The sequence below is a fragment of the Molossus molossus genome, unplaced genomic scaffold (genome assembly GCF_014108415.1).
Source record: "Molossus molossus isolate mMolMol1 unplaced genomic scaffold, mMolMol1.p scaffold_m16_p_8, whole genome shotgun sequence".
NCBI classification, from domain to species: domain Eukaryota; kingdom Metazoa; phylum Chordata; class Mammalia; order Chiroptera; family Molossidae; genus Molossus; species Molossus molossus.
In genome coordinates, this window is record NW_023425402.1 from 101,396,239 (window position 1) to 101,419,515 (window position 23,277).

Consider the following 23,277-nt stretch of genomic DNA (forward strand, 5'->3'; position numbering starts at 1 on the left):
CAGAATGTTAAGTTCATTATATTCCACAAATAAGTGAGATCATGTGATATTTGTCTTCTCTGCTTGGCTTGTTGTGCTTAGGATAATACTCTCCAGGTCCTTCCATGTCATCTCAAAGGACAAAAGATCTTTCTTTCTTACAGCTGCATAGTATTCCATTGTGTACATGTACCACTGCTTTTTTATCCATTTGTCTACTGATGAACACTTGGGCTGTTTCCAGATTTTAGCGATTGTAAATAGTGCTGCTATGAACATGGGTACATATATTCTTCCTGATTGGTGTTTCAGTCTTCTTAGGGTATGTTCCTAGAAGTGAGATTACTGGGTCAAATGCCAATTCAATTTTTAGTTTTTTTGAGGTAACACCATAGTGTTTTCCATAGTGGCTGCACCAGTCTGCATTCCCACCAGCAGTGTACTAGAGTCCCCTTTTCTCCATACCCTCGCCAACACTTGTTTGATGATTTGTTGATGGTGGCCATTCTGATACGTGTGAAGTGATACTTCACTGTTGTTTTAATTTGCATCTCTCTGATGAGCATTTCTTCATATGTCTCTTGGCCATTTTTATGTCCTGTTTGGAGAGGTGTCTATTTAGCTCCTCTGCTTATTTTTTAATTGGGTTCTTTGTCTTCCTTTAGTTGAGTTGTAAGAGTACTGTATTTATTTTGGACATTAACCCCTTACCTGATATATCATTGGCAATTATGCTCTCCCATAGAGTGGGTTGCCTTTCCATTTTGGTGGTTGTTTCTTTTGCTGTGCAGAATCATTTTAGTTTGATGTAGCCTGATGTGTTCATTTTTTTTCATTTTTTTCTGTTGCCTTAGGTGATATATCAGTGAAAATTCTGCTACGTATAATATCTGAAATTTTGTTGCCTACATTTTCTTCTAGGATTTTTATAGATTCACAAATCACATTTAAGTCTCTTATCCATTTTGAGTTTATTCTTGTGTATGGTGTAAGTTGATGGTCTAGTTTCATTTTTTTGCATGTAGCTGTCTAATTTTCTCAACACCATTTATTAAAGAGGCTGTCTTTACTCCACTGTATGTTCTTGCATAATTGCCCTGGGTTCATTTCTGGGTTCTCAGTTCTGTTCCATTGATCTATATGAGGCTGTTTTGATTACAATAGCTTGTAGTATAACCTGATACCTGGTATTGTGATCCCACCTACTTTGTCTTGCTTTTTCAAGATTGCTGTGGCTATTTGAAGTCATTTTGGTTCCATATGAATTTTACAGTATTTGTTCTAGTTCTGTAAAATATGTCATTGGTATTTTGATAGGGATTGCATTGAATCTATAGATTCCTTTGGGTAGTATGGACATTTTAATGATGTTAATTCCTCCAAATCATGAACAAGGTATGTGCTGCCACTTTTTTTATATCTTCCTTTTTCAATGTCCTGTAGTTTTCTCCAAATAGGTCCTTTATTTCTTTGGTTAAGTTTATCCTTAGGTATCTTAATTTTTTGCCATGATGGTAAATGGGATTGTTTTTTTAGTTTCTCTTTCTGTGAGTTTATCACTGGTGTCTAAGAATGCCATCAATTTTTTTGACATTAATTTTGTATCCTGCTACTTTGCCAAATTCGTTTATTAAGTCTAATAGATTCTTGATGGAGTCTTTAGCATTTTCTATGTATAATATCATGTCATCTGCGAATAATGATAGTTTCACTTCCTCCTTTCCAATTTGGATCCCTTTTATGTTTTCTTCATGTCTGATTGCTAGTACTATGTTAAATAAGAGTGGCAAAAGTGGGCATCCCTGTCTTGTTCTTTGTTAAGGGTAATGCTTTTAGTTTTTGCCATTGAGTATGATGTTGGCTGTAGGTCCTTCCTATATGGCCTTTATTATGTCAAGATATGATCCCTCTATTCCCACATTGCTGAGTGTTTTGATCAGAAATGGGTTTTGGATTATGTCGAATGCTTTTTCAGCCTCTATTGATATGATCTTGTGGTGTTTATCTTTCATTTTGTTTATGTGGTGTATCACATTTATTGATTTGTGAATATTGTACAGCCTTGCATCCCTGGGATGAATCCCACTTGGCTATGGTGAATAATTTTTTTTATATATTGCTGGATCTGATTTGGTAGTATTTTGTTAAGGTTTTGGCATCTATGTTCATCAGGGATAATGGCCTGTAGTTTCCTTTCTTTATAGTGTCTTTTTCTGGTTTTGGAATTAGAATTATGCTGGACTCATAAAATGAGTTTGGAAGCCTTCCTTCTTGAAATTTTTGGAATAGTTTGAGGAGAATGGGTGTTAGTTCTTTTTGGACTGTTTGGTTAAACTCCCCCGTGAAGCCGTCCGGGTCTGGGCTTTTGTTGGCTGGGAGAGTCTTGATTACATCTTCAATTTCCTTCATTGTTATTGGTCAGTTCATTTTCTATCTCTTCCCAGTCTGTTTTGGGAAACTATGTATTTCTAGAAATTTGCCCATTTTGCTTAGATTGTCTAATTTGTTGCCATATAATTGTTCATAGTATTTGTTAACGATCCTTTGTATTTCTGTGGTGTCAGTTGTTACTTCTCCTCTTTCATTTCTGATTTTGCGTATTTGGGTTCTCTCTCTTTGTTTCTTGGTGAGTCTAGCTAAGGGTCTATCAATCTTGTTTATCTTTTCAAAAAACCAGCTCTTTGTTTCATTGATCCTTTCAACTGATTTTTCTTGGTCTCTATGTCATTTATTTCTGCTCTGATTTTTACTAGTTCCTTCCTTCCACTTGCTCTGGGTTTTTTTGTTTTTTGTTTTGCTTTCTAGTTGTTTAAGTTGTGAAGTTAGATAGTCAATTAGAAATTTTTCTATATTATTGAGGTAGGCCTGTAGTGCTATGAACTTCCCTCTTGGCACTGCTTTCGCTGCATCCCATAGATTCTGTGTTGTTGTGTGTTCATTTTCATTGGTTTCCAGGAAGTTTTTTATATCTTTGTTGCAAATTGATCTCCTTGGTAACCCATTCATTGTTTAATAACATGCTATTCAACCTCCATGTGTTCAAATGTCTTTGCATGTTATTGTTGCAATTGATTTCCAGTTTTATGTCATTGTGATCTGAGAAGATGCTTGATAAGATTTCAATCTTCTTGAACTTTTGGAGACTTAGTTTGTGCCCTAACATGTGGTCTATCTTTGAGAATGTCCCATGTGCACTTGAGAAGAATGTGAATTCTCTAGTTTTGGGTTGTAATTCTCTATAGATATCTATTAAATCCATTTGGTCTAGTGCTTCATTTAGAGTCTCTGTTTCCTTATTAATATTTTGTCTAGAAGATCTATCCAGTGATGTCAGCAGGATGTTGAAGTCCCATCCTATGATTGCATTGCTGTCAATTTCTCCTTTGAAGTCCTCCAGAAGAGTTTTAATATATTTTGGTGCTCCTATATTGGGTGCATCTATGTTTACCAAGGTTATATCTTCCTGTTGCATAGATCCTTTCAAGATTATGTAGTGGCCTTCTTTGTCTCTAGTTATGGCTTTCATTTTTAAATCTGTTTTATCAGATATAACTATTGCTACCTAGCTTTTTTCCCTTTCCGTTTGCTTGGAAGATTTTTTTTATCCCTTCATTTTCAACCTATGTGAGTCTTTTGTTGTGAGGTGGTTCTCTTGCAAACAATATATATGTGAGTCATGCTTTCTTATCCAATCAGCTACCCTGTGTCTTTTTATTGGAGCATTCAATCCATTTACATTTAAGATGATAATTGATATGTATTTATTTATTGCCATTTTTGTTTAGTGTGGTTCTATTTTCCTTCTTATTTCTTCTACTAATTACAGCAGTCCTTTGAACATTTCTTGCAGTGCTGGTTTGGTGCTAATATATTACCGTAGCCTTTTTTTTTTTTTTTTTTTTGTCTGGGAAGCTCTTTATTGTACCTTCTATTTGGAATGACAGCCTTGCTGGGTAGAGTAGTCTTGGATTCAGATCCTTGTTTTTCATGACCTTGATTACTTCAGGCTATTCCCTTTTGGCTTGTAGTGTTTCTGTTGAGAAATGAGCTGATAGCCTTATGGGGGCTCCTTTGTAGGCCAAGTACCATAGATAAATAAATCACCATAGATAAATAAATTAATTCTTTAAATAGAACTAATTTAAATATATTATATTTTCCAACAATATGTCTCAGAAGAATTAGTTTTCTAGATTATGTCAAGGACTATTATTTAACATTAAAAAATCCTTCTAAAACCATATTTTTTAAATTTTGGGCTGCCAATATAGAATATATTTTGATATACATGACAAGAAAATATATTTTCTTCGGTTGTTAGAAAATGTCCTATTTGCTTTAAGTTTGAATGGAAGGCTTTCCTAATAAGCTGATTAATGTCTTCCTTACTCATTTAGTCAAAATAACATCTTAGAAAACCATTTTCAAACAATGGCTATCCTTTCTCCCTTGTTTTAGGGATGTCAGACATGCTGATAGAGATTTCACCAGTGACTTGAGTAGTCTATTGGGTCAGCTTTCTACCAAAAAATACTTTGAGCCTCTTATTGAAAAACGAGCTAGGTCAAGAGAATTTCTTATTTTTATCAAACACATTATGATTAGTTAATTTGAAACCTATATGTTCACTGTTAATCATTTATTTGCTGTGTTGCATATTGATAATTCTTGATCATGTTCCATTTAGTTAGTTATACTAGGCCCATAGATTAGCAAATAAGACTTTCCAGTAACAAAATACTTACTGGTTTCTGATACACTTACATTTTCTTAGTAGCAATCATTTGTAAATCTGTAATCAAAGTGAGGTAGATACAGTAAAAGATAAACAAGACAAAGTATAAACTGAAGTAAATTTTAGGGTTAATCATACTACTAGTATTCTGACTTTCCTACTCAAACCGAGCACTGGAAGATTTTTTTCATTAACTGGGCAGAAGGTGAATGTTTAGATGCAGTCTTCAGGTGGCAGAGCTTCTGAAAAAGCCTGTATTTTTAAAGAAGTTTTCCTCCCAGTGTCAGAACACAACTTGAAATATTCCCCTTCTATATATTTTTTATAAAGCAATTGCTCAGTTAGTACAGAACATGTTTTCAAACTCCCAGAAAATGCCAAATGTGTAAGGTTATTCCTCACTTTCCTATTTTGTTTGTTTGTTTGTTTTTTATCCTCACCCGAGGATATTTTTCCATTTTTTGTACAGATAGAGTGGGAGGGAGAGAGAGGAAGGGAGAGAGAGAGAGAAACATTGACGTGAAAGGGACACATCGAGTGGCTGCCACCCGCACGACCAACCAGGGCCGGGGACAAACTGCAACCGAAGTACGTGCCCTTAGCGGGAACCGAACCCGGGTCTCTCCGGACCACAGGCCGACGCTCTAACCGCTGAGCCAAACCGGCCAGGGCCTCACTTTCCTATTTTTAAGCTTAGGTATTCTTTTCTTTTAGTATATTTGTGATAGAAGATGAGTTGGGAACTGCAATTCCTTTTTGCTGACACCAAGAAACCTAGAACTTTTTGGTATATATATCATTTTTTGATAAAACCCTTTGTTTTCTTCTCCTCACATTTCTTAGCAATGGCGTGGAGGATGTCGAGGGATTCGTGAGTCGCCGCTCAGACCGCACTTTCATTCATCAAGGATATTGGTTTCTAATAAATGCTGCGGCGATGTTGCTGGAAAAATTGCTTCAGAACAGGTAAAAAAAAAAAAAAAAATAGGAAACTTGCCAAAAAGGGAAATAATACATGAGTTTCAAAATACTAGCTACGTAGCGAGCCTTACCCGTCTTTCTGTCTCATTATCTATATTCTGAAGTAGTAATTCACAATCTTGGCTGCCATTAGACTGTCCTGGAGAATTTTAAGAATACTGATGTTTGGGCCCCACCAAATGTGATTGCCAGGAAATTAGTGCCTCTATGGATATGGCTTAGAAAGTGGTGCTTCTTACGTGATCCCTGGTTAATTCTACTGAGTCTCTAGGGTAAAAAAGAAAATGACCACTGTAGAGGTATTTGGTCAGAATCTGGAAGCAGGTTTGATCAAACATTCTGTTTTCAAAAACAGAATGTTTTTGAAAACACATAAAGCTCAGTGAACTCTAAAATTCCTATCACATGGAACTCCCTGTATGAGCATTTCAATTGCCTTATTTTACCAAACTAGGCTATGAGATATTTTTGTCTTCTCAGAGTCTGTAAAACCTGTGTTTCTCTGGGGTGTATAGAGATTGGACCACAATAAATAAGAACTGAGGTGCTCTCTCTTTTCATTCCAATTATTTTTGTTTAGATGGTGAGTGTTTGGGACAATTCTGGTTGGGTAGGAATAGACAGATGACTCTCTTTGCCCACTAGATTTTAATTCTATAATGATAATTCAAGGTACTTTAAGGCAAAAAAAATAATTCATAGATAATAACTAACATCAAAGATAAATGTATGGCCCCCAGAGAACTCTGCATCACCCAGATAATAGCATAGGTTCGACAATATCATTTTGTTAGATGATTTCTCATCTAGAGCCTTATAGGTATACTTTTCTCTCCCTGGTTTGCAGACAGAAGAAAAAGCCTCAGTTGTCAGAAAGATGATACGTAAGAAAAAAAATCTTTAGGATTTTTTTAGGACAAGTTTTCAGTAGTAAGTATATTTGTGCATTCTGAACATATTCTCATAGTAATCATTCAGTTTTTTATGTAGGTTAGTATCAGCTCATAAGAAATATCATAGACCTCTCATAATGAGATCTCATGTAACAAGGACACTCCTACCCGAAGTGAGCTGCAACCCCAAAAGAGCTAAAACCATTCATGCATATTTCTGATTGCGTAAAAGGGAAAATCACCATGAGTAAACAGTTTCTTTATCTCCTGGTTTATCCAGACATGCTCCTACCCGTCAGAGGAGATATGAAATGGAGGAGACCGACTCACACTAAGGAGAACCACTGGCTTTCTCTTTTGGGAATCAAGGCGGGCTGCTCTTGCTCAAGATTTCGTCGCACGATTGACTTCTAGCATCTCATTTAATTAAGTGCAGAGAAGTGTCACCAAATTACAGCATGACTTGTTACGGGGAACATACCAAGGCGCTCTGGATATAATTGTATTCCTTTTTTTTTTTTTTATCCTCACCCGAGGACATTTTTCCATTTTTTGCACAGATAGAGTGGGAGGGAGAGAGAGGAAGAGAGAGAGAGAGAGAGAAACATTGATGTGAAAGGGACACACCGAGTGGCTGCCACCCGCACGACCAACCGGGGCCGGGGACAAACTGCAACCGAGGTACATGCCCTTAGCGGGAACCGAACCCGGTCTCTCCAGACCGCAGGCAGATGCTCTAACCGCTGAGCCAAACCGGCCAGGTCATAATTGTATTCCTTAAAACCTAGCTTCATGCAATGAAATTCAAATTCAGCGTCTTTCACCTGTAAAGTAAGTGTAGGCACTATGACTCCAACAGTAGCAATCACTACAAAAGATTTTTTGGAGCAGATAAGACACAAATAGGTTCCTTTGCTTTGCTCTGTTAAGTGATACTCTTGATATCACAATTGCTTTTATATATACAAGTCATTTTTCTTTTCTGAGTACATTAACGTCTACAATAGATGTTTATAGTACTTTGCTTAATAAAATTTTCTGATATCACTATATCACAGGTTGGCTAAATTTTTCTCTATAGGATACAGAGTAAATATTTAGTTTTGTGGTCTATATGGTTTCAGTTAAAAACACTAAAATCTGCTATTGTAATATGAAAGCAGCCACAAATCATACGCCAAATGAATGGGAGTAGCTGTGATACAATAAACCTTCACTTATAACACGTGAAGGAGCACTAGTCTACTACCCTGACGAGGTCAGGAAGATAAAGTAGAGCCAGGCTCAGAAGGAGTATAATTTATTGTCTTCCTTCAGTTCCTGGTGTTCATGAGTGTCCTCAGTAGTGGACAGTGCAGCTGTGAAGACACCTGCACTGTCCCTTGCTTGTGTCCACCCATTAGCCTCCACTTCTAAGAGACGTCCATGGTCAGGGGTGTTTCACATCCCATTCATTAACACAATGGAGAGTACAGAGAAATGAGTCGCTTAGTTCAAAACACAAAGGTAATCCCAAGTAGTTTCTAGAAATATGTTATTAAGAAGAAGGCCTCACCATTATACAGTACAGCAGGCAATAACACATAGATGCGGTTTAGTCACTGTCTTTTATAAATTGTATGATTATTTATGAGATTTCATCTTCCATTTTTTAAAAATTAAATGTATAGTTTGGATAAATTTTTTTCACAAGAAATATTATGGATCATCCATTTATAAAATTACAAATTAATTATTATTGATCGATCAGAAAGGCCCTTCACATCCCAGTGCCCTTTCTGACAAGCATCCTCTGGAAGATGCCCTCCGGAGATCACACAGCACGATCTCCTGGCACAGGCTATTGAACAGGATCAAAGAGAAATAGATGTTTATCAAATGAGTGAATAAGTGAATGTGAATGAAATTAAGATGTTGTAAATAAAAAATTTTTATGCTTGCATACCATTCTTTCTGTTTCAGAATACTAGAAGAAAACTGATTAGGTGAAGTAATTCTAGTTTGCTTTCTATAGAAGTAATTCAAGAAAGCATCTTCAAATAAAATAAATTAAAACTAAATAAAAGGCTTTGTTGAGCATGCTTTGATTTATTTTGTTCTAATACGATAACTATTATGTTTACAATAAAAGTAATAGTCTTGGATTATTAAGGTTGTCTTTAACTGGTAGACATCTTAGAATTTCATATGTAGTGTGCACTTTCTGTCAAAAATATATTTAATAATTTAAAATTCCAATTATAGGAGGCTTTCTGAGATGTAATAATTGAGCAGACTGATGTGTTTATTTGTAGAGCTCCCTTCACTATTCAGATAGTGGAGCAGACAGTGCGTGCACATGGCGTGTGCAGTGGGCTGAACGCTGTGCCAAGTCCGTCTCAGCATGTCGGGGACAATACCAACGGAGATAAGAAGGGACTCTTTAACACATATGTTTAAAGTTTACGCATTTTCATACTTATAGGCAATGTAAATTTTCAATGGGTAGAAAAATCTTTCAAATTCGGGTCTCCAAATGCCAAAGGCTTTTTTCCAAAGTAGTGTTTCAATGAAGACAATGACTGGTCTTTACTTTAGACATTGGATCTGGCCTTCAACAGTTTCTGTTGTCTTGATTCCTTTAAAAGATGCCACAGCCACTTGTTTTATCTTTAATGTCCCAGGCCAATTGTGATGTATGAGATAGGATGATGTTTGAGTTTGTGTGAGTCCTAAAATGAAAGTGACTTAAATAAAAGAGAACACTTCTCTCTCTCACACATAGACCAGAAATAAAATGTCCAGGGTTAGACGGAGGATTCTGCTCCATGAAGCCCTCGGAAATCTAAATCCCTTCCAGCCCACCCCCCAAATGTGCTAGGGCATAGCCCTCCTCCTCCTGATCCAAAACGGCAGCTACAGTTCCGGCCATCCTATCTCATCCTAGGCATCGAGATGGAAGAAAGGGCATGAAGTAAAATAAAAAGGAAGGAAAGAGGGCATGCTGCTTCTCCTTTCATTGATATCTATGCTGACATCCCCTTGACCTGAACACAGTTTTGTGGTCAGTCATGTGCAAAAGAAGTTGGAAATGTTTTATTTTGTTGTTGTTTTTTGTTTTAGCTCCCCAGCTAAAAACTAGTATTCTATAATATAAAACAAAGAAAGAATAGATTTATGTAGAGGTACTTTTTTTATTTTGTGCTTTGGGTCTTAATTTCTTACCAGAAATACCCAACAAAACAAGAGAGAAACTGGGAATCAGAAAGACCCAATCCATCAACATCATCACAAGGCAAAGCGTGTTCACCCTCATTTGCTGCAGTGAGAGCACATGACTCTATATGGAGAGACTAGTCCAGAACTACCAGTAATTTCTAATAATCATCAGTAATCACTTTTTCGACTAGTCTAGAAATACAAGCTGAAATAAATGAGACTTATTTTATCTTTTGTTCATATCGGATTCCACAAATTACTAAATATTGGTTAAATGACTTTTCTGTGCTAAGCTCTGCCGTGAAAACAGAAAACATCTCTGTGTTGTTTACACATTCGAGCTTCTAAGATCAAATGGTAGCGAAATTATAGTCCACTTTGTATGGGGATCTAAAGAATTTAATTTAATTTTATTTGTTAATGTACTCTATTCAATTTATTACCTATATTTCAATAAATATTACTGAATGACTCTGATGTGCAATGCAGAGACCTGAGAGTTGAGTGTTTGGGCAGAGGGCACAGCTAGGTCCAGCACGGGAACAGTCCTGGTGCATCTGGACAGCCAGGGAGGCAGTGTGGTCGGTGCAGCATGCACCAAATGAGAGCAGAGTCGGGGATGAGCTCAGAGAGGTTACCGTGGACTGGACCTTGAGTGGCCTCACATGCCACCAGAAGGACTTGAGGATTGAGATGAGCAAATAATGCAGCATTTTGAACAATGGTGTCATAATGTCTGAACTGCACTGGCAAGATTATTGGGGCTGTTCTATTGGCAGTAGGGGGTCAAGGTGTAAAGGGAGGAAGCAGGGAGACGAGTAAGAAGGCTACTGCTGCAAATGCAGTGAAAAACAACGGTGCCTACCAGGGCGCAGACAGCGCATGTGCTCAGAGTTGGAATCTGAATATGTCTTGAAAGTAGAGTCAAATTTTCACCGATAGACTAAAGATATGAAAGACAAAAGTCCAAAATGTTTCCAAGGTAAATCACTTGAGCATCTTGAAGGGTAGTGTTACTAATACCTGAGATGGAAATGGGTGAGGAAAAAGAGAGAAGAACTGAGATAAGCCACAGATGCACCCCGGCAGCTGGGAGTTCATGGCACCGCTCAGCCTAGAGATGGGAGGAATCTGGTTGTGGCTCATCTTCTCTTCAGATGGGAGAAGCAAAGCCACCTCGAAGCCTCCAAAAGACAACTGTACTTTGTCCTACTTGTGGAGTTGCAATGCATGGTATCAGCAACCTGAGAACTAAACTACAGAATCACATTTATTCTGAACAAAGGGTACACTCTGTGATTGTCCTGGGGCCAGTGCGCAGGGTGTACCATGTGGAAGTTCGAGGTCACCATTATCGGGAGTACAACACAACAGAGAAGGCTGCCAGGTTCCCCACCCCACCCCACTCTTATGCATTAAACTTACAGTGACAGCAGGGTCTGGCTGTGGAGGACAGCACTGGGATGTCACAGACCTAAAACACGTGTGATTTAGCACCACCTATTGGAAAAGAATAGAATGACGCCTTTCTATTAATCTGCTAGGAAATGCCACTCATATGCAAAGATACCTAGACAGAGAAGAAATCCATCAAATGCCATAAATAACCAAGGTAACATGCCAACTCAGAGAGAGAGAGAGAGAGAGAGAGAATCAGAAAACAAAATTAAGGACATAATAATATGTGCCCAGGTCAGTGTGACTCTGTTGCTTAGAGTATCATCCTGCACACCAAAAGGTCATGGCCGATTCCCAGTCAGGGCACATACCTAGGTGGTTGTTTTGTTCCCCTGTCATGATGCCACAGGAGGCAACCAATCAATGATTCTCTCTCACATCGATGTCTCTCTCTCTCTTTCTCTCCTTTTCCTTCTTGTGTCTCTAAAATCAATAAAATATCATATCATTGGGTGAAGTTTAAAAAAAGAACATAGAAATAAGTGATATATGTGATATAATATCAGAGAATTCAAGATTTCAGTTTGGAAAATACTCAGTGAGATGTAAGAAAATACAGACATGTAATTTAGTAAGCTCAGAAAACAAATTGATGAACAACAACAACAACAACAAAACACTTTAACAAAGAGATTAAAACTTTAAATAAGGACCAAACAGAGTTATGGTGATGAAGAATTCATTGATAGAGATCAATAATGAGCTAGGGAGCATAGAAAATAGAACCGACTAGATGGAGGAAAGGATTTGTTATATCAAAGATAGAAAACTAGCAATGACGCAGAGGAATAAAAAGACTTGAGCATAAGAAAAAACAGAAAGAACTCTGAGAGAACTATCTGACTCCATCAGAAGGACCAGTATCTGAACAATATCCATACCAGAAGAAGAGAGAAAGAAAGAAATGGATTGTGCCATCAAATTAACGGTTCATGAGAACCTCCTAAATCTATGGAAAAAGCTAGATCCTTGAATCCACGCAGCAAATACAACACCTAGTTACCTCAATCCAGAAAGGCCTTCTCCAAGGCACATGGTATTACAACTGCCAAAAATTAATGACAAAAAAAATATTTTCAAGGCAGCAGGGAAAAGAAAGAAGCTACCTATAAAGGAAAGCACATTAGGTTATCATCAGACTTCTCAAAAGACACTCTACAAGCCAGAAGAGTGCAACCAAATATTTAAACTACTGAAAGAGAGAAATGAACAGCCAAGAATAACATATGCAGCAAAATTATTCTTTAAATATGAAAAAGAAATAAAAGTTTTTTTCCAACACAAGGAAGCTGAGGGAATTTATCATCACAAGACCTCCATTGCAGGCAATACGCAAGGAAGTTATTCCACCTAAATCCAAGAACAAAACTACAAGTAAGATCACCAACAAACCTATAGCACAAACTAGATAATCTGTGACAACAAAACATAAAAGGGGAGAGGGTAGAAGTCTGAATTTGCAAAGGAGAATGGAGATCAGATGCATTCAAAAGGAAAAAGACTATTGTATACATGAAACTTTATTTTTCATAAACCTAATAGTAACCACACACAGAGAGATGCACACAAAACAAACGGAAAAACTGAAACATATACCTTAAACAAAGAGGAAAGAAGTATAACACACCACCAAACAAAAACAACAGACAGAAACACAAAGGAAAAGAACCAATGGAGGCACATACTTACCAGAAAACAAAAGATAAAATGGCTATAGAAAATCCTTATACATCAATAATTGCCCTAAATGTACATGGACTGAATTTACCATAAAGAGGCACACAGTAGCATCTTGTATCAAAAAACAAAGCCCAACTTATGTTGCCTTCAGGAGACACATCTAAGCTGCAAAGACAAACTTAGACTCAAAGTGAGAGGGTGGAAAATGATTCTCCAAGCAAATAACATCCACAGAATGGTAGGTGTAGACATACATGTATCTGACAAAATACATGTCAAGATAAGAGAGATATTGATAGATATTTTATAATGATAAAGGGGACATTACATCAAGATGACATAACAATTTCCAATCAGGGAGCACCAACATACATAAAGTAGCTTACTAACAGAGGTTATGACTCACAACCATGCAATCATATTTGGGGGCCTTAAAACTCCAATAATAACTCCCAGTAGATCATACAAAGAGAAAATTAATGAATAGGTGTTGGCCTTAAATGACACTTTATACCAAATGGACATAAGTGACATTTATAGATGCTTTCATCCGAGAATATCAGACTGTAAATTCTTCTCTAGTGCACATGGAACTTTCTCAAGGATCTGCCATATGTTGGGTCATAAAACTAGCCTAAACAAATTCATGAAGGTTGATATTATACCAAGCACATTCTTTGACCATAATGTTCAAAATTAGAAATCAACTGCTAAAAAGAAGAAAAGAACATCACAAATACATGAAGATTAAACAATATACTACTAAGACTGGGTCTAAGAAGAAATTAAAAGTGAGAATAAAAGATATAGAGAAAAAAATGAGAATGACAATAGGACATAAAACTTATGAAGTGCAGCAAAAGCAGTAACAACTGGGAAGTTTGTATCATTACAGGTTTATATCAAGAAACAAGAGAAACCACAAGTAACATTACATCTTAAAGAACTAGAGAAAGAAGAACAGGAAGAAGACAAGGATGCCCTCTCTCACTACTATTGTTCAACATAGTTCTGGAAGTCCAAGCCAAAGCAATCAAGCAAGAGAAAGAAATGAAAGACATCCACATTGGGAAGAAAGACAAAAAAGTGTTCCTTTTTGCAGGTGACATGATTCTGTATGTAAAAAAAAAACCCTAAAACTCCATGAAAAAATTATTAAAAACAATAAACTTCAGTAAAGTTGCAGGATACAAAATGAATGTACACAATTCACTGCTTTCCATTATATTAATGATGAAACATTAGAAAAAGTTAGGAAAAAAACAATTCCATTGGCAATTGCAACCAAAAGAACAAGATATTTAGTAGTAAACTTAACAAAGTATGTGATGGACCTATATACTGAAAACTACAAAGCATTATTAAAAGACATTGAAAAAGACACAATGAAATGGAAAGATATTCTGTGTTGGTGGATTGGGGGAATCAACACTGTTAAAACAGCCATATTATGCAAAGCAATATACAGAATTATTGTAGTCCCCATTAAAATCCCAATGCCTTTTTTTCAAGAAATAGAACAAAAAAAAATCATCAGATTTGTATGGAACCACAAAAGACCTAGAATAGCCAAAGAAATTCTGAGAAAAAAGAACAAAGTTCAAATTATACTACAGAACTATGATAATCAAAATGGCATGGTATTGGCAGAAATACAGACACACAGACCAGTGAAACAGAATTGAGAACCCAGAAATAAAATCATATGCACATGAACAAATGATTTTTGACAAAGGATACAAAAACACACAATGGAGAAAAGAAAATTTCAGTAAATGGTGTTGAGAACATTAGAAAGCCACAGGAAAAAGAATAAAATGAGATTACAGTTTGCTTCCATGTACAAAAATTAATTCAAAATGGATCAAAGACCTAAATATAAGATCTGAAACATTAAATTACATAGAAAAAAGCAAAGGTACTAAACTGATGGACCTTGGTTTTAGACAACATTTTATGACTTTGACCCCATAGGTAAGGAAAGTAAAGGCAAAAATAAACATATCAACTAACGTCAAACGTCATGGAATTAGAAGAAACACTCCAAAAGTTCATATGGAACCAAGAAAGACCCTGAATAGCCACAGCAATCTTTTTTTTTTTTTTATCCTCATCCGAGGACATTTTTCGATTTTTTTTTTTCAGATAGAGTGGGAGAGAGAGAGAGAGAGAAACATCGACGTGAAAGCAACACATCGAGTGATTGCCACCCACACGACCCAACCAGGGCCAGGGACAAACTGCAACCAAGGTACGTGCCCTTAGTGGGAACCGAACCCTGGTCTCTCTGGACCGCAGGCCAACGCTCTAACCGCTGAGCCAAACCGGCCAGGGCTAGCCACAGCAATCTTGAAAAAGACAAACAAAATGGGAGGGATCACATTATCAGATTTCAGGTTATACTACAAAGCCACAGTAATCAAAACAGCCTGGTACTGGCACAAGAACAGGCATATAGACCAGTGGAACAAAACAGAGAACCCAGAAATAAACCCAAGACAATATGCTCAATTAATATTTGACAGAGGGGGCAAGAACATACAGTGGAGTAAAGACAGTCTCTTTAGTAAATGGTGCAAGGAAAATAGGACAGCTACCTGCAAAAAAATGAAACTAGACCACCAACTTACACCACACACAAGAATAAACTCAAAATGGATAAAAGACTTAAATGTTACTCATGAATCCATAAAAATCCTAGAAGAAAATGTAGGCAACAAAATTTCAGACATCATACGGAGCAGAATTTTCACTGATACATCACCTAAGGCAACAGAAACAAAGGAGAAAATGAACACATGGGACTACATCAAACTCAAAAGCTTCTGCACAGCAAAAGAAACAATCATCAGCCCTGGCCGGTTTGGCTCAGCGGTTGGAGCATCGGCCTGCAGTACAGAGAGACCCGGGTTCTGTTCTCGCTAAGGGCACATACCTCGGTTGCAGTTTGTCCCCGGCCCTGGTTGGTCGTGCGGGTATCCCTTCACATCGATGTTTCTCTCTCTCTCCCTCCCGCTCTATCTGAACAAAAAAATGGAAAAATGTCCTCGGTTGGGGATTAAAAAAAATAGAAACAATCATCAAAATGGAAAGGCAACCCACTCTATGGTAGGGCATAATTGCCAATGATATATCAGGTAAGGGGTTAATTTCCAATATATATAGAGTTCTCATACATCTCAACAAAAGGAGGAAAAAGAAGCCAATTAAAAAATGGGCAGAGGAGCTAAACAATCACCTCTCCAAACAGGACATACAAATGACTAAAAGACATATGAAGAAATGCTCAACATCACTAATCATCAGAGAGATGCAATTTAAAACAACAATGAAGTATCACCTCACACCTGTCAGAATGGCCGCCATCAACAAATCATCAAACAACAAGTGTTGTTGAGGATGTGGAGAAAAAGAGACTCTAGTACACTGCTGGTGGGAATGCAGACTGGTGCAGCCATTGTGGAAAACACTATGGTGTTACCTCAAAAAATTAAAAATTGAACTCCCATTTGACCCAGTGATCCCACTGCTGGGAATATACCCTAAGAAGCCTGAAACACCAATCAGAAAGAATATATGTACCCTCATGTTCGTAGCAGCACTATTTACAAGAGCTAAAATTTGGAAAAGCCCAAATGTCCATCAGTAGACGAATGGATAAAAAAAAGTAGTGGTACATATACACAATGGAGTCCTATGCAGCTGTAAGAAAGAAAGATTACTTATCTTTTGAGACAACGTGGAGGGACCTGGAAAGTATTATCCTAAGTGAAACAAGCCAAACAGAGAAATATAAGTGTCATACAATCTCATTTATTTGTGGAATATAATAAACATAACAGTCTGAGGAATGGGGTAATCCCAGAGACATGGAAGTAGGATACAGACTGACAATCCCCAGAAGAGGGGGTGTTGGGGGAGAGATAAACCACAGAACTTATATGCACGTATGCATGAACAATGGACATGGACAACAAAACTGGGGACAGGGCTGGGAGGGAATCAGTGGGGGAGGAGGACAAACATCTCTAACAAAAATAAATTAATTACTTAATTAATGGAATAAAAAAAAAATGAAACAAAAAACAAACCAAAACAAAATAATGTCGAACTAAAAAGCTTCTGCACAGCAAAATAATTGCCCACAAAACAAAAGGCAACCAACAAAATGGAGAATGATATTTGCAAACAACAATTCTGACCAGGGGTTAACTTCCAAAATATATAAAAAAAAAAACTCGCACATCTCAACAACAAATAATCCAATTAAAAATTGGCATAGGATCTGAATAGACACCTCTCCCAAGAAGACACACAAAAGGCCAACAGATAGATGAAAAAATGTTCACCTTCTTTAGCTATTAGGGAAATGCAAATGGAAACTACAATAAGATACCACCTCACCCCTGATAAAATGGCTATTATCAACAAAACAAGTAATAACAAGTGTTGGAGAGACTGTGGAGAAATTTCACTGCTGGTGGGAATGTAAACTGGTACAGCCACTATGGTAAACAGTATGACAGTTCCTCAAAAAATTAAGAATAGAGTTACCATGTAACCCAGCAATGACCCTCTGTGTATATATTCCAAAACTCTAAAGCATTTATTCACAAAGATAGATATGTCCCTATGTTCATTGCAGTATAATTCATAGTGGCCAAGACATGGAGACCACCAAAATGTCCTTGGAAGATTGTGTGAAGAAGATGTATTACATATACATAATGGAATACTACTCAGCCATAACAAAAGATGAAATACTACCATTTGCACAAATATGAATGGACCTTGAGAATATGATACTACATAAATTAAGTCAGTCAGAAAAAGATAAGAACCATATGATTTCATTCATATGTGGGATATAAAACAGAAATGCATAGACACAGAAAACAATATGGTGGTTACCAGAGAAAAGAGGTTGGGGAGGTAGTAAGGATACCAAATACACATGGACAGAAGATGATTTGACTTTGGGTGGTAGACACACAATGCAATATACAGGCCATGTATCACAGAAATGTACACTTGAAATCTATAAGATCCTATTAACTAATGTCACACAAATAAATTTAATTTAAAAAATAACTGAATGCAGGGACAACATGCTAAATGTGAGAACACATTTACCAATGATACATCTGATAAGGGATTAATATCCAAAAGTTATAAAGGAACTCATAACTAATCAACACCAAAAAAAAATAATAATAATACAATTAAAAAAAAAGGCAGAGGAGCCTGGACACTTCTCATAAGAGGACACACAATGGCCAGTAGATACATGAAAAGATGCTCAACATCACTAATCATCAGAGAAATGCAAATTATAAGGCTAATAAGGTATCACCTCACACCTGTCAGAATGGTATCACAAATCAATCAACAAACAACTACAGTTGATGAGGATGTGGAGAAAAGGGAACCTTTGTGCCCTCTTGGTGGGAAGGCAGATTGGTGCAGCCACTGTGGAAAACAGTATGAAGTTTTCTGGAAAAAAAAAAAAAAATAGATCTGACTTATGAACCAGTGATTCCACATCTGGGGGTTTATCTAAAGAACTCCAAAACACTAATTTGAAAGAATATATGTGCCCCTATATTCATTGCAACATTACTTACAAGTGCCAAACTATGGAAAACTACCCAAATGCCCATCAGTACATGAGTGAATGCAAAAGCTGTGGTAGATTTACACAATGGAATATTAATAAGCCATAAAAAAGAAAGAAATCTTACCATTTATGAAAGCATGGATGGACCTAGAGGATTATTTACATCATGAGAAATCACAGAGATAGAGGTATTTCTGGTTATCACTTCTGGGAATCAATAACGATGAGCAGAAATCCAGGTTCACTTGAAGATTGTTTCCTACGAGAAAATATGCCATTTGGCTCGTGGTTTGACCATGTTCATGGCTAGCTGCAGATGAAAGAAACAGGGACTGTCCTATGAATATTGTATGAAGAGCTGCTACAGGACATAAGAGCCAGGATAGAGGGTCAGTCAAGGCTTGGCATGAAGCTAAGCCCAGAAGTCCTGAACTCAGTTCTCAAAAATGTACCCTTCCCGGCTATGAGTGATAATAAAATGAACAATTACTCTCTAGTACTGATATCTTTACAGATCAAAGCAACGGATATTTTATGAGGAAAAGAACCACTGTGGACTGGGAAAATCAACTCATGGTATCCCACATCGAAGCCTTTGATCAAGATTATGAGGAGAACTTGGCCAGACTTCCTCAAGTCCCCCTCAATGGTCTCATGTGACTGAATCTGATATAACTGCTGAATTTCCTGATGTTCTTGTGTACAAGCCATGCCATCTTTAAAAAGTTATGTAATCTCTGAAAGGTACAAAATTACAAAGAAAGCAATTTAAGACCTAAAATTATAAAAAGCAAATTCACCCTTGTATTTTTTCATTTAGTTTTTTTTTTTTTTTTACAGTCAAGTATGCAGGATAAATTCAAGTATGTATCTTTTACATTTATGTTTCCCTAAGCATCCATAATGTGCATGATTAAAGGATCTGTTTTTGCATCCATTTCTTTTTTTTTTTTAATCTTTATTGTTGGATGTAAAATGTATTACAGATGTTCCACATTTTTCCTCCATTGACCCCCCTCCTCCCCACTCCCGCCCCCCTCCCACCTTTTCCCACACTATTGTCTGTGTCCATTGGTTAAGCATATAAGTTCTTTGGTTTATTTCTTCCCACCCTCTCCCCCACCCCAACCCCTTTCCCTTTGAGGTTTGTCAGTCTAGCAATGAATTTGTACTTCTTAATCCCTTCACCTTTTTCACCCATTCCCCCAACCCCACTCCCAACTGGCAACCAACAAAATGTTCTCTGTATCTATGACAATGTTTCTGTTCTACCTGTTCATTTTGTTTGTAGATTCCATTGTTGATAGATATGTATTCATTGACATTTTTTTGTTCATATGTTTTATCTTTTTCTTCAAAAAGACCCTTCATCATTTCATATAATAACGGTTTAGTAGTGATGAACTCCTTTAACTTTTTCTTGTCTGGGAAAGTTTTTATATGTCCATCAATTTTAAATGACAGCTTTGCAGGATAGAGTAATTTTGGTTGTAGGTTCTTGGTTTTCATCACTTTGAATATTTCTTGCCACTCCCTTCTGGCCTGCAAAGTTTCTTTTGAGAAATCAGCTGACAGCCTAATGGGTACTCCCTTGTAGGCAACTAGCTGCCTTTCTCTTGCTGCTTTTAAGATTCTCTCTTTGTCTTGAACCTTTTGCATTTGGATGATGATGGTCTTGGTGTGGGCCTCTTGGGGTTCATCTTGTTTGGGACTCTCTGTGCTTCCTGGACTTGTATGTCTGTTTCCTTCACCAAGTTAGGAAAGTTTTCTGCCATTATTGTTTCAAACAGGTTTTCAATTTCTTGTTCTCTCTCTTCTCCTCTGACCCCCAAGATGCGAATGTTGGCACGCTTGAAGTTGTCCCAGAGGTTCCTTACACTATCCTCATGTTTTGGATTCCTTTTTCTTTCTGCTGTTCTGATTGGGCATTTTTTGCTTCCTTATATTCCAAATCGATGATTTGCTCCTTGGATTTACGTACTCTATTATTGAAGCTGTGTAAATTATTCTTTATTTCAGTTAATGCCTCCTTCAATTCTAAGTGTATCCATGATTTCTGACTGGTCCTTTTTTATGCTCTTGAGGCCCTCCCTAAGTTCACTGAGGTTCTCACTAAGTTCATTAAGCATCCTTATAAGCAGTATTTTGAACTCAGTATCTGTTAGGTTGCTTATCTCCATTTCGCTTAGTTCTTTTCTTGGGGTTTTGTTCTGTTCTTTCATTTGGGACCTGTTTCTTTGTCTCCTCATTTTGGCTGCCTCCCTGTGTTTGTTTCATTGTATTACTTAACCAGAGGTATGGGGCTCCCTGAGACCAGATGCTGCTCGTTTGAAATAATTTAGGAAAAACCTGAAGCAGGATCCAAGACAGGCCAATCCTATGGTTAAGCAAGTGGCAACAGCTTGGGTGGGCTTGAAAGTTGGGTGGGGCGGGGCGGGGCCTCAGGGGGTAACCAGGGCGGGGCTGCCAGTGTGAGCCAGGTTGCTGGAGTCCCAGATATGACGACTGTCTGCTGCCCCCAGGAAGGGCTCACCAAAGGAACACGTTTGTCCCTGAGAAAGCCCCCTCTCCAGCCCTCGCTCCAGTGCCAAACAGCTCAGTTCTTCCCTGTATGTCTCTGGTGCCCCTTGAGCTGCCTCCCCTCCAAGCTTAGAGGGAGAGAGTCCGATAAGTCCATGCAGCTACGGAATTAAAGCAGCAGCCATATCGAGACTGCCCGTCCCCTCCGCCCTCCTACCAGTCTGTAGGACTTCCATTCAGGATAAATTTAACAATGTATCTTTTACATTTATGCTTCTCTAAGCATCCATAATGTGTGTGATTAAAGGATCTGTTTTTGCATCCATTTCTTTAAAACGATGAAGAAACACATTTTTTTTAAATCTGTGAATTAACATTGGACCTGCAGATGGTGCTATGGTCCCATTTTCAAATTTAGTTTTCTTTTTAGTTTATTTCTAGGACAATATATGTTTGCTTTATTTTGTTTCTCTTTATCTAGAGATAATAAAGTTGAATTATTCCTCTTTATTTTAGTGCTTGCGTTGTAATGGGAGAAACTGTCCTTACAACTGGAAAAGTCTAGTGTGGTTAACCTTTGTGAATGCTCAGCATTTCCTTAGATGAAATCAGCATCACTTTGGTATCATTTTCTTCTTTTAGATTGTTCTGCTTCTCACTCAGCATCAGTTTTTCTGTGATTCTCAACCAACATACATTGCTATTGCTTGAGTAAAATTGTTCCACTGAGAATTGGGGGACAAAGAGCTAGGGATGAAGAATTCCGAATGAGAATCGCTTCAACTTCTCATTTGTGATAATCGGGTAACAAAATAATAAAATATCCTGGAATTAGGCCACAGGAACTCAGGCTTAAGTCCGAGTTATCAACGTGGAAACAGACTTCCAGACAGTTTGAAATTTCATTCATTTAAATTTTTGTCCCACGGAATTAGAAAGTACGATTCGCACAGCGGGACACTCTCTTACTGGGTCTGACTCTGAACGAAACAAATAGACACTAAGATCTTATAGTGAAGAAGGAAAGGGCTTTAGAGTCCTTCTCCCTTCAGCAATTTAAACACAAAGTTATATAAAAAAATACACGCACTGGAAATTTTAACAAATAAAAGTATGGATAGCATTTCACTTGTTTTCCTTAAAGTTGTTCGTGTGGCTGTGTTTTTACCCCGAACCGTGGTTTAACGTACGCTACGCTACTCTGAGTGAAAACCCACAGGAACGACCTGAGTGCTGGCCGAAGCCAGGCCTGCACGCATGCGCTCCCGCTCCTCCGCCGCCACCTGCAGGTGATGGAACTGCAGGGGTTCACACCTGGTGTGGCCGGGCGCGCGTGTTTCTCCGCCTCCTGGGGGAGGAGCGTGGTAACCCTGCACAGTGCCACGATGTGTGAACACGATGAGTACAACTTTTGTAAATGAAGAAAAACGGAATCACTTGTGTAAAAGTCTGGAAGTCAAGTTTGGGGATCGTTGGAGATTACGTATGGGAATGTGCCTTGGGAATGATGATCTCCACAGAAACGTCAGCCAGCTGTGCTCCTACCACGTGCTCCTCCAGCGTGCGCCCCATACTGGGGTGGAGCCTTTCTGACTCTTGTATACTGCGATCGGTTTCAGCAGAAAGAAATTGTAATAATGAAAGGTGGAAAATTACTTCTATATGCTTTTCAAACTAATATTGATCTCAAAAACAGTATATGAAGCAGGATCTACATGAAGAGCATAACAATTTAAAAATAAAAATTTAGAAGAATTGGTGTTTTTTAATAAAAGAGAACTAAACATCCTTAAGCTTAAGGCACATGTGTTTATTGCTTTCAAATCTATTTCTGCAAATAAAAGTTCTATTTTCCGAAGAAAACTCGGTGGTTCTGACTACAACACTAATCAATCTCTTATATCTTGGCTGCTGATGAAAGATGAAAACATTTCACATTAAACTTTTTTATCTAAGAGTACATTTCCTCTTTACCTTTTGCATCTTGAGGTCATTCACTATCAATTTATATTAATCAGATAAAATGACAAGTAAGAACTTCGAGTCCGAGTCCCCCTGCGGGAGGGCTGTGTGACGTCTTTCAGGGCTTTGTGGTGGCTCCGCCCTAAGAACAGCATATAAAATAATGGCCCTGAAATGCTGCTGGGACAGAGGGAAGCACCTGCCAGCGTGATACCCGACCCTCGGCCAGTACACGTTCTAGGTCAGCTCCAAGG

The 23,277-nt window shown here is 37.7% G+C and overlaps 1 pseudogene; it reads left to right on the forward strand.

The window, feature by feature from the left end:
* The window catches only part of LOC118620789, a 23,122-nt pseudogene extending 3,921 nt beyond the window's left edge, over positions 1-19,201 (forward strand).
* The last annotated feature ends 4,076 nt before the right edge of the window (positions 19,202-23,277 follow it).